This window comes from Rhinoraja longicauda, chromosome 16 (genome assembly GCF_053455715.1).
Source record: "Rhinoraja longicauda isolate Sanriku21f chromosome 16, sRhiLon1.1, whole genome shotgun sequence".
NCBI classification, from domain to species: domain Eukaryota; kingdom Metazoa; phylum Chordata; class Chondrichthyes; order Rajiformes; family Arhynchobatidae; genus Rhinoraja; species Rhinoraja longicauda.
Genome location: NC_135968.1, coordinates 20,667,344 through 20,679,487, shown reverse-complemented (window position 1 = coordinate 20,679,487; position 12,144 = coordinate 20,667,344). Strand labels below are relative to the sequence as shown.

The following is a 12,144-nucleotide window of genomic DNA, read 5'->3' as shown; positions in this document are numbered from 1 at the left end:
TGCAAAACAAAGCTTTACACTGTACCTTGGTCCATATGACAACAATAAACTTAATCCTAAAAAATGAGGAGAGATTTTTAAAATTGAATTAATGAGCATTAGTTCATAAGTTCACAAGTTGCAGTAGGAGAATTAGGCCATTCGGTGCATCGTCTACTCTATCATTCAATCATGAATTGTCTATTTTTCCCTCTCAACCCCATTCTCCTGCCTTCTCCCCATAACCCCTGACACCCGCACTCATCAAGAATCTGTCAATGCCCACCTTAAAAATATCCATTGACTTGGCCTCCACAGCCGTCTGCAGCAATGAATTCCACAGGTTCGCCACCCATTGACTAAAGGAATTCCTGCTCATCTCCTTTCTAAAGGCACGTCCTTTTATTCTGTAGCTGTGGCCTCTGGTCCTAGACTCTCCCACTAATGGAAACATCCTCTCCACTCTATCCAGGCCTTTCACTATTCAATGTCTCAATGAGGTGTCCCCCTCCACACATCCCTCATCCTTCTAAACTCAGTGCTGGTTCATGGTCAGCATTGATCAGTGGGCTGAAGGGCCCGCTTCGGTTCTGTGGCTGACGCGTGTTCTGGATTCCCTGACCCCCTCAGGCAATGGTTTCTCTGTTTACCCCATTGAATCTTCTTGACTTTCAATCTTCCCTTCATATTCCGAATTCATTGGAGAATGTGGGAAGAGTTTGATACATCTGTTTGTTATCGAGCCTTGCTAGTTGGTCAATCAATATCTAGTCTTGCGCAGCAGCCTGTGATCAGAATTTAACACAGGAACAGTGCCTGTGAAGCCCACATCGTTACGCAGTGCAGCACAGTCACAGACAGGCCTTATGGCGATGTTGCAAGCTTCCTTCTCCCAGTCAGCCAGGAGTGAACACGGGGGCCTGGAAGTCTTTAAAGTGTCGAAGGGCGTGTGAGATGTCTTGGATGTAAGTGGGAAGGGACTGGGCAGGGGGGGACATAGGATGGAATTGAAGTAGGCGGAAGTGAGTTCAGTGGGGCAGGAGCAGTCGTCTTTGTCAATCCTTTGGGGGAGGAGGTAGAACTGTCCACGTCTAAGGGTGTAGGTATTCTTACCGTGGCAATAGAACGTCACCTATCCATTTTCTTCAGAGATGCTGCCCGACCCGCTGAGTTACGCCAATATTTTGTGTCTTCCTTTTCCCAGCCTTGTTGGGATCTATTGTGTGATGGGACAGTGTGGGGGAGCTTCACTCTGTGTCTGACCCTTGGTGTGTGGGATGGGACAGTGTGGGGTGAGCTTCACTCTGTGTCTGACCCTGGGTGTGTGGGATGGGACAGTGTGGGGTGAGCTTCACTCTGTGTCTGACCCTGGGTGTGTGGGATGGGACAGTGTGGGGGGAGCTTCACTCTGTGTCTGACCCTTGGTGTGTGGGACGGGACAGTGTGGGGGGAGCTTCACTCTGTGTCTGACATTCCTTCTTCTCCCTGCTCCCGTCAGGCAGAGGGTACAGAGGCTTGAAAGTGTGCACCACCAGACCAAGGAATAGCTTCTTCCCCTCTGATACCAGGCTTCTGAACGGTCCTTCCTTTTGCTGGGGTACTGTCCAATTCACCTCTACCCCATTGCGGGCATTGGACTTTGTGATGAAAATGTGGGGAGAAGAAAATAGAATCAGTGCAGGGTGGCGGAAATAGATGCTTACTGGTCGGAATGGACTTGTTCTAGGCTGTATGACTCAGTGACCCTTCCTTTTCAAAGGCATTTGGACAATGGCAGCAATTAAAAATCACTTGGATAGGTACATGGATAGTAAATGTTTGGTCAAATAAGAATGTAGGTCAAATGAGACTAGCTTAGATGGGCAGGAAAAAAACTGCGGATGCTGGTTTAAATCGAAGGTAGACAGGAAATGCTGGAGTAACTCAGCGGGTCAGGCAGCATCTCGGGAGAGAAGGGATGGGTAACATTTCGGGTCGAGACCCTTCTTCAGACCTGACGTTTTGGGTCGAGACCCTTCTTCGGACCTGACGTTTTGGGTCAAGACCCTTCTTCATACCTGACGTTTCGGGTCGAGACCCTTCTTCAGACCTGACATTTCCGATCGTGACCCTTCTTCAGACCAAATCAGCTTAGATGGGCACTTGGTTGGCATGGACCAGTTGGACCGAAGGGCCTGTTACTGTGCTGTACGACTCTATGACTTGAATTATTTTCCTCCTGATGTCCTGATGCTTTGCTCCAGTTCCAGCTCAAATTTGAGCTCCCATCCAAGGCTGGCTCCCGATGAATCCTCACAGCTGGATGAATCCTCACATAGTTGAGCTTGCACGAATTCTCCCACCACTGAGCCAGATTCACACATAAAGCCCAACCGGAACAATCCTGGCCTTGTTGTACTGTTGGCTTGTAGCAACCCTGGGAACTGCCTAAAAAAACGGTCAACTGAAAATTGAAGGATTTATCACCTCAAAAACCAGTGGAACATTTTTTTCCACCTAGCTCCCTGCATTAAAGTTGCAACTCGGAAACTAGCGTAAAACCTCCTGGCCTATGCTCAACTCCTGCACCTGAACCTTGTACCGTTCACCATTTTGTTCTTTTTGATATTGATTTTCTTTAAATATCTGCCATACTTCCTTAGGAGACCAAGGACTCTTACAAATTTCCACAGGTTCACCACTGATTTTCCGGCAACTGACAGTCCGGCATGTCCTTTAATCCGGACACAATTACGAGATAGCACATTAAATTCCCTTTCGGGACGTGTCCCTCCATCCCAGAAGGGTTGGCGGCACGGACAGTGCTAGTGTACGGGGTGATCGCTGGTCAGCGAGGACTCGGTGGGCCAAAGGGCCTGTTTCTGCGCACAATAACACGACGCTACACACACACTTGGGACAACTTAGCAATTTTACCAAAGCCGATTAGCCTACAAACCTGCACGCCTTTAGAGTGTGGGAGGAAACCAGAACGCCCAGAGAAAACCCATGTGGTCTCGGGGAGAACGTACAAATTCTGCACAGGCAGCACCCGTGGTCAGGACCGAACCTGGGTCTCTGGTGCTGATGATGGCAAAACCTCTACCACTGTGCTGCCCTGGTGCATTTCTTAAATATTATAATGACACCTGAGTTTCCAAACCCAGGACATTTATGAAATATGGAAGTAGTATTGACATTTCCCTCAGGATGGAGGGTGAGTTTTTCCACTGCACTTCTAAGGAGTGGAAAATACTTGTGTGCGTCTGAGATTCAACCAATTTCGTTTACCCAGTCCCAGGATTTATTGCAAATTCTTCTGCTGTAAATGTAATTAGCTGACTTGCCTCTCATACACTGTTTACTGGTTTTCACAAAAGGACACAAAGTGCTGGAGTAACTCAGCGGGTCAGGCAGCATCCCTGGAGAAAATGGATAGGTGACGTTTTATTGTCAAGGGAAGAATACCTTAACCCTTAGACGTAGACTCAGTTGGTACAGTAATTTTTAGCGATTCTCTTGCTGTTTCGATTACCTATTAATGTCTCTCCAAATTACTTGTGATTCTAATGAATCTGTACCCCTGGTAGGATCTCAACAGACTATCTTTCTTTTTTCATTTCCCTTTTGATCTGTCTGTTAATCCGTGTACGGCCAAATATTTTTAGACTGCTTGTAGAGTGGAGCAATTAATACTGCACGCGCACGCACACACACACGCATAGACATACACACACAGACGCACACGTTCACAGAAACACACACGCAAACACATGCGCACGCACACACATGCATACACATACAGACGCAGACACACATGCACATACACACACAGACCTACACACACACACGGTGTGCAGACAGGCACACACAAACACAAGGACTCAAAACACTCACACACTGGTTTCCACATACATATTATTGAACAGCCTACACAATCTATTTGTTCTAGTTATTGACTCAGTTTCTTCAGTCTTTTCAAGGGAATCTGGTTCCTATTGTAGGATGTAAAAGATTCTTGTGTTTCCATTTTACTGCCCCCATGCGAAATCTCAAAGTCTGCCTACTTTGAAGAAGTTCATTTTCTCTCTTTGGCGGGAGTTGTACGAGAACCTCCCTCAATGCTCCCTCCCCCTCTGCGATTCAGGTCTGAAGAAGGGCCCAAACCCGAAACGTTCTCCAAAGATGGCTGCCTGGCCCGCTGAGTTACTCCCGCACTTTTGTCTCAGTGTTGAACGTTCCATTTGCTGCAAACGTTTTACTTTTGGAAAAAAACCCAGACCATTGATCTGTTGTGAGCCTCTCGCGGCGTTGGTGTGGGGCCAGCTTCCTGCAAACTGCCTCGACCACATCTACAATCTCCAAACTGCCCTTGGTTTCTCAGTTTACATTCGGTTCGTCGAAATCTCCCACTAAAATAGTTCCCCTTGTCCTCACTGTTTTTCACAGAGCTCCTTGTTCTTCTGCAAACCTGGCGGCGGCGTACTACGGTGTCAACTTGAGCGATATTTCCACTGCCAACAGAGGAACGATTGCCTCACTCCCGGAGGAGCGACATCTCAAAACCGAGGTAAGCAGGATGGATGTTCTTATGCAACTTTAATAAACGAGCCCATTAATTCCCACGATGGATCTGGCGACTGATTGCATTACTTGCAACATCTAGCACTGTTTTGGCAAAAACAAATTGCCATGTAATAAAGAGAGAGACTGGTGCGTTCAGCATGAGGGAGTCATTGCATTTTAATGCGCACTCAGGATATTTGCCCAGTCTGTCGTCTTCCCTCATTATGTCCTTCTGAAATATCTCAATTTATCGCAGAGTAATTAGCACTTAAAATTCCGAAAGGATTCACGTTACTTCACAAGAGTAATGTTTTTGGAAGCTGTGAGTAGGATCGTATGTAGCTGTTTATTGTGCCCATGTCATCGGGTTGTTTTGCATCTTCAGGTACAAACGGACTGAGATGAATCACAGTATGATAAACCCTCGTTATCACGGAGCAAAATCCCTTAGATAAGGCACAAAATGCTGGGGTAACCCAGCGGGTCAGGCAGCATCCCTGGGGAATAGGTGACCTTTCTGGTCGAGACCCTTCTTCAGCCCAAAATGTCACCTATCCCTTTTCTCCAGAGATGCTGCCTGACCCGTTGAGTTCCTCCAGCATTTTGAGTCTTTCTTCGGTGTAAAGCAGCATCTGCAGTTCCTTCCGACACGTGATAATCCCTTATTCGGTTATAGCGAACAATTGGCAATAATGGACACCAGTCAGGAATGGGAGGCTAACCTATTCGGGAATCAACCCCTCCCCCCTCCTCCATCCTACCCCCTAATTGCCGATTGTCTGCCATTACTGAGTGAGGGATTGTCATTGTATTTGCAGGTTTTTCCAAGGATGTTGCCAGGACTCCAAAGACGTACGTGTTTATAGGTTAATTGGCTTTGGTAAAAATTGTAAATGAACCCTTGCGTGTAGGATGGAACTAGTTTACAGGTGATCGCTGGTCAGTGCGGAGAGCCTCTTTCCGTGCTGTATCTGTAAACCAACCGACACCAATCTCGTCAAGTCCTACTAATTTACTCCTGTCTATTAGTTTCTGCAAATCTACCAGGCAGCTGAAGCAAATATTCCCTGTTAAATATTTACATGCTCATTATAATTCAGCACCATAACAGATCACAGAATGAGCAAATTCACATTGGTAATTGTGACCAAAATATTTTAATCACAGCAGTAAGATGAAGCCAACGAGAACATATCCTGGAGGCTTGTTGGCCTTGGTTTTCACAGTGTTTGGGGAACGTCCAGGACTACTGCTTTCATTTCTCATGCGTTACAAACCAGTTATTCAAAGACCTTCACCTTTCATCTCCCAGGCCATTTGTTTCACAGACTAATAAATACAAACGGATTCGAGGAAACTAAATGAGAGGCAGCACGGTGGCACAGCGGTAGAGTTGCTGCCTCACAGCGCCAGAGACCCGGGTTCCATCCTGACTACGGTTGCAGTCTTTTACGTTCTCCCTGTGACCACGTGGGTTTTCTCCGGGTGCTCCGGTTTCAATAGACAATAGACAATAGGTGCAGGAGGAGGCCATTCGGCCCTTCGAGCCAGCACCGCCATTCAATGTGATCATGGCTGATCATTCTCAATCAGTACCCCGTTCCTGCCTTCTCCCCATACCCCCTGACTCCGATATCCTTAAGAGCTCTATCTAGCTCTCTCTTGAATGCATTCAGAGAATTGGCCTCCACTGCCTTCTGAGGCAGAGAATTCCACAGATTCACAACTCTCTGACTGAAAAAGTTTTTCCTCGTCTCAGTTCTAAATGGCCTCCCACATTCCAAAGACGTACAGGTTTGTAGGTTAATTGGCTTCTGTAAATTGCCCTTAGTGTGTAGGATGCAAAGGTGGCAAAACATTGAACTAGTGTACAGGTAATCGTTGGTCGGCACGGTGGGCCAAAGGGCCTCTTTCCACGCTGTTTCTCTGTGAATATGCTCAAACCAAGAAGAGTCAACAGACCTCAGGATAAATACTTGTGCAACCAAACCAACAGCCCGGGGACCAAAGTGCTGGAGTAACTCAATGGCTCAGGCAGCATCTCTGGAGAACATAGATCGGTGACATTTCAGATCGGGACCCTTCTTCTTACTGATTTTGCTCGAGATGGGGAGGGGGCTGGGAGAAGAAAGCTGGAAGGTGGGGGGGGTTGGGGGCAGGACAAAGCCTGGTGTGTGATGGGTCGAAGCAGGTGAGAGGGAGAGGGTTGATAGGAAGATTGTTGGACAAAGGCCAGAGATGAAAAGACAAAAGGTGTGAGGTACGGATATAAGAGTTGTGAGTTGTGAAGCCAGAGCAAGGAATGTAAGTGGAAGGGGAGCGGAATGGGAGAAATGGGCACAAATCCAGGTGGGGCACAGGGAATAGAACGGGGGGGGGGGGGGGGAATGAGTGGTGGGGAAAAGGCAGGAGGGGGTTTGGTTAATTAGACTCAAATTGGGGAATTCAATGTCTGGGGTTCTCAGTGGGGTTCAATGTTCAGGTTCACACATTTCAGATGGAAGCTTTCGATAAAACAACTTGGGGGTGGACGAAGTATTTGGATCAGATCGGGGAACAAGTTCTCTAGAGCAGGAAGGAACTGCAGGTGCTGGTTTATACCGAAGAAAGACACAAAATGCTGGTGTAACTCAGCGGGTCAGGCAGCATCTCTGGAGAAAAGGAATAGGTAACGTTCTGAATCGGAACCCTTCTTCAGACTGAAAGGGGGTGGGGGGAGAGAGAAATGCTGGAGTTAATTGAAATTAGAGAAATCAATAGTCATACTGCTGGGGTGTAAGCTGCCCAAGCAAAATATGAGGTGCTGTTCCTCCAATTTGAGTGTGGCCTCACTCTGACAGTGGAGGAGGCCCAGGACAGAAAAGTCAGTATGGGAATAGGAAGGGGAGTTAAAGTGTTTGGCAACCGGGAGATCACGTAGGCCAAGGCGGACTGAGCGTAAGTGTTCAGCTAAAATCTATCTCCCAGTCGGAGTTTGGTCTCGCTGATATATAGGAGCTCACACTGGGACCACCAGATACAGTAGATGAGGTTGGAGGAGGTGCAAGTAAACCTCTGCCTCACCTAAATGGACTGTCGGGGTGCCTGGATGGAGTCGAGGGAGGAGGTACAGGGGGGAAGGTGTTGCATCTCGTGTGGCTGCAGGGTAAAGCCCCTGGGGAGGGGGTGGTTTGGGTGGGAAGGGACAAGTAAACCAGCTACAGCAATCTCTAGAGCAACCAATCTCTTCTGCAGCAAAGGATATACATTGGCTAAATACACATATCAACTATGCCATCTTCAACAGTGCAACTTTGATCTTGTTTGAACTCCTTTCAACCAATTTTTCCAATAAATTATGCCCAATTAAAATTAATCGACAAAAATCAACTACATGCACCAAACCAAAGTTATATCTCAGCAAGACAATCAGTGATTTCCATTCCATTATATGGAATCAATTTAATTCTCTTTATAAACTTGATGGTGATGATTAAATAGTTTCTGCACCTTCATAAATATTTTAAAAACTCCTGACTTCAAGGCAAAAAGAATGTTTTATTTTCAAACTGTGAAGAGCATGAAAAAATATAATTGCCTTTCAACCTCTTTAACCTTTCTCTGAAGTAGACTTGCATTTACATATTCTTAAATCATGAAAGGTATAAAATGTCAAATTGTTTTACAGTTTATCATTTTAAATTTTAGTTGTAGTGTTAGAGATACATCGTGGAAATACTAAATCTTCGGCACACCAAGTCCGTGCCGACCAGCGATCACCCCGTACCCCAGTTCCATCCTACACACTGGGAACAATTCACAGAAACCAATTAACCAACAAACCCGCACGTCTCTGGAGTGTGGGAGGAGAACCTGGAGAAAAGCCACGCAGTCACAGGGAGAATGTGTAGACTCCGTACAAGCAGCACCCGTGGTCCGGATCAAACCCGGGTCTCTGGTGCTGTGAGGCAATGTTGGGGGAGTCCAGAACAAGGGGCCACAGTTTAAGAATAAGGGGTAGGCCATTTAGAACTGAGATGAGGAAAAACGTTTTCAGTCAGAGAGTTGTGAATCTGTGGAATTCTCTGCCTCAGAAGGCAGTGGAGGCCAATTCTCTGAATGCATTCAAGAGAGAGCTGGATAGAGGGGGTATGGGGAGAAGGCAGGAACGGGGTACAGATTGAGAATGATCAGCCATGATCACATTGAATGGCGGTGCTGGCTCGAAGGGCCGAATGGCCTCCTCCTGCACCTATTGTCTATTGTCTATAACTCTACCACTGCGCCGCGGTGCCGCCCGAAGATAAGATGAGACTGTCAAGTAATCCTGAAGAAAAGAAGGCACAGAGTGCTGGAGTATCTCAGCGGGTCAGGCAGTAACTCTGGAGAACATGGAGAACATCTTGTCTGAAGAAGGGTCCCGACCCAAAACATCACCCGTCTATGTTCGCCAGAGATGCTCCCTGATCTGCTGAGTTACTCCAGCATTTTGTGTCCTTTTTGCAGATTAACCAGCATCTGTAGTTCTTTGTTGCTAAATGTATTTGCTGCAGTCATTTGCAACGCTGGTCGAATTAAAACAGTTGGAGCACCTTACCAGAAACAGGCAGAGGATATTTGAACGATGGTGCCAAAGTAGAGGCTTTATTCATCTGTCCGTTGCATCTTGGCCATTGCCAGGGGGATACATCTGCAGTCCATGATCAGCGAACGATGTATCTCTTAACACAGTCCACACAATCCCACTCACATTCATTCTGCTCTCACACAACCCCAGTCACACCAGGTTGCAAAGGGCTTTATAATCCCTCTCTCTTAATCCCAGGATAATTTAAAGGCACAAAGCCTTCCAGCTGGCAACCATTTAGTTCCTTGAAAGTGGCGTCGCAGGTGGATAGGGTGGTCAAAAGGGCTTCTGGCACCTTGTCCTTCATCAGTCAGGGTATCGAGTGCAGAAGTTGGGAGGTCATGTTGCAGATGGACAAGACGTCGGTGAAGCCGCTTTTAGAGTATTGTGTTCAGTTTTGGCCACCATGTTATAGGAAAGATGTTGTCAAACTGGAAAGGGTACAGAGAAGATTTGCGAGGATGTTACCAGGGCTCGAGGGCCTGAGCTGTAGGGAGAGGTTGAGCAGGCTAGGACTTTCTTCTTTGGAAGATGAGGAAGTTGAGAGGTGATCTTGTCGAGGTGCACAAAATCATGAGAGGAATAGATGAGGTAAATGCACAGACTCTTACCCAGAGTCTCTTCAGACCAACTTGCCCACACCGATCAATGTGTCCCATCTACACTAGTCCCACCTGCCTGCACTTGGCCCATATCCCTCTAAACCCGTGTACCTAAATGTTTCTTAAACTTTGTAATTGTACTGGCCTCAACACCTTGTCCGGCAGCTCATTCCATACACCACCACCCTTTGAGTGAAAAAGTTACCCCTCAGGTTCCTATTAAATCTTTCCCCCCTCACCTTAAATCTATGTCCTCTGGTTCTCGACTCCCCTCCTCTGCGTCTTCCCGATCTGTTCCCAAAGACTTGCGAGGCTGCAAGTTAATTGGTCTCTCTAAAAATTATCCTTAATATGTCGGGCGGGGGTGGATGAGAAAGTGGGATAACATAGAACTAGTGCGAATGGGTCATTAATACAGATGTTGTGGGCTGAAGGGCCTGTTCTTATGCTGTACTGTGTGACATGTTCTATGTTAAGAGGAGATGAGGCCACACCGATCAGCTGTGGTCACATTGAATGGTAGGTAGTAACAAAGAACTACAGACAGACGTAAAATGCTGGAGTAAGTCAGCGGGGCAGGCAGCATCTCTTGACAAAAAGAATGGGTGACATTTCGGATCGGAAGCCTTCTTCAGACTGCTATATCAAACATAGGCACAAAATGCTGGAGTAACTCAGCAAGTGACACAAAATGCTGGCGACACTCAGTGGGTCAGGCAGCATCTCTGGAGAACATGGACAAGGCGATGTTTCGGTTACTCCAGCATTTTGCATCTTTCTTTCTGCAGTTCCTTCTCTCTAAGCCTTAAACACCTTACCTTGTTTCTGCACACCCTCTACACCAAAGCCCGGCAGTCACCAAAGTCGGCAGGGAGGAACACTCCAACTTTACAGATGCTCCCAAACCTCAGTGATGTCCAGCATTGCTCAACTCTGACCTTCAGCTCCTCCACACGTGGCCAAGCGCATTAATAATAACTCCACTTGGTCAGGACTTTGCAATGGCTCACGACAACTGGTGCCGTAGCGAACAGCATCAGCTACAGATGGCAGAAGCTTCCTTATGCCGTGGATAGACACAAAGTGTTGGGAGTAACTCAGCGGGTCAGACAGCATCTCTGGAGGAAGAGGGTGGGTGATGTTTCAGGTCAGGACCCTTCTTCAAAACCTTCTTCATTTGACTCCTAAACTGGCTTCTCATTTCTAGAACAATTTAAAGATGGACAATAAATGGACAATAAATGCCATCATTGCAACCTACACTCCCGTCTTGGAAACCGTTCAATAAACTTATCAACTTATCAACAGAGAAGGTAGGGCGGCAGTTTTGGGGGACTTAAGGCAATCCGTGAAGATGGCTTGGTATGTTGTAATGGGGCAGACTGCAAAACCGAGAAAGCCACACAGGGGGCGACACAGTAGCACAGCAGGTAGTCTGATGAAGGGTGCCCACCCAAAATGTCACCCATCCCTTTTACAATAGACAATAGGTGCAGGAGGAGGCCATTCGGCCCTTCGAGCCAGCACCGCCATTCAATGTGATCATGGCTGATCATTCTCAATCAGTACCCCGTTCCTGCCTTCTCCCCATACCCCCTGACTCCGCTATCCTTAAGAGCTCTATCTAGCTCTCTTTTGAATGCATTCAGAGAATTGGCCTCCACTGCCTTCTGAGGCAGAGAATTCCACAGATTTACAACTCTCCGACTGAAAACGTTTTCCTCCAGAGATGCTGCCTGACCTGCTGAGTTACTCCTGCACTTTGTGCAAATCTTATAAACCAGCATCTGCAGGTGTAAGGTCATAAGGAATAGGAGTAGAATTAGGCCATTCGGCCCATCAATTCCACACCGCCATTCAATCGTGGTTGATCTATCTCTTCCTGCCAACCCATTCTCCTGCCTTCTACCAGTTCTTTGTTTCTACCTAATGTCACGGATTCCTGGTGCCGGGTTTAGCATAAAACAATGGAACAACGACACTGCACGCTGGCACCTGGCTGACAAGCTGCTTGGTGGCATGAAAGTGAAACAGAAAATGCAGGAGGAACTGCACGGGGCAAATAGCAGCAGGAGAGTGCTGAATTCAGAAAACGCTGGCCTTTTCACTGGAACGGTGGTGCTGGAGCCAGCAAGTCATAGAACTGCACAGCACGGAAACAGGCCCTTCGGCCCACCCTGTTCATGCAGACCAACTCCATTGCCAGAGGGAGGCTACACACAAACTGGAGGAACCACACCTCACGTTCCACTTGGGAAGGTCACAGCCCAGTGGAAAGAATATTGAATTCTCCAAATTTCGTTAAGCCCTCACTAACCCCCCCCTCAACCCAACACCCTCCCCCCTTTTCTCCCCCAAGCCAACAACCCCACCCACCAACAGGACTCCCACCTATTTCTCCCTCGCTCTTAC

The 12,144-nt window shown here is 47.3% G+C and overlaps 1 protein-coding gene across 8 annotated transcripts in view; it reads right to left on the bottom strand.

The window, feature by feature from the left end:
* LOC144601342 (leucine zipper putative tumor suppressor 2 homolog) overlaps positions 1 to 12,144 on the bottom strand; it is a 112,567-nt gene that overhangs the window by 22,668 nt on the left and 77,755 nt on the right. The window contains exon 1 of one of the 8 annotated variants that reach the window (XM_078413399.1): positions 10,551 to 10,608. The exons of the other annotated variants lie outside the window; for them this stretch is intronic. The gene's annotated coding sequence lies outside the window, so the exon portion shown is untranslated. Of the gene's footprint in view, positions 1 to 10,550; positions 10,609 to 12,144 lie in introns of those variants that run through there. 8 annotated transcript variants of the gene reach the window in all.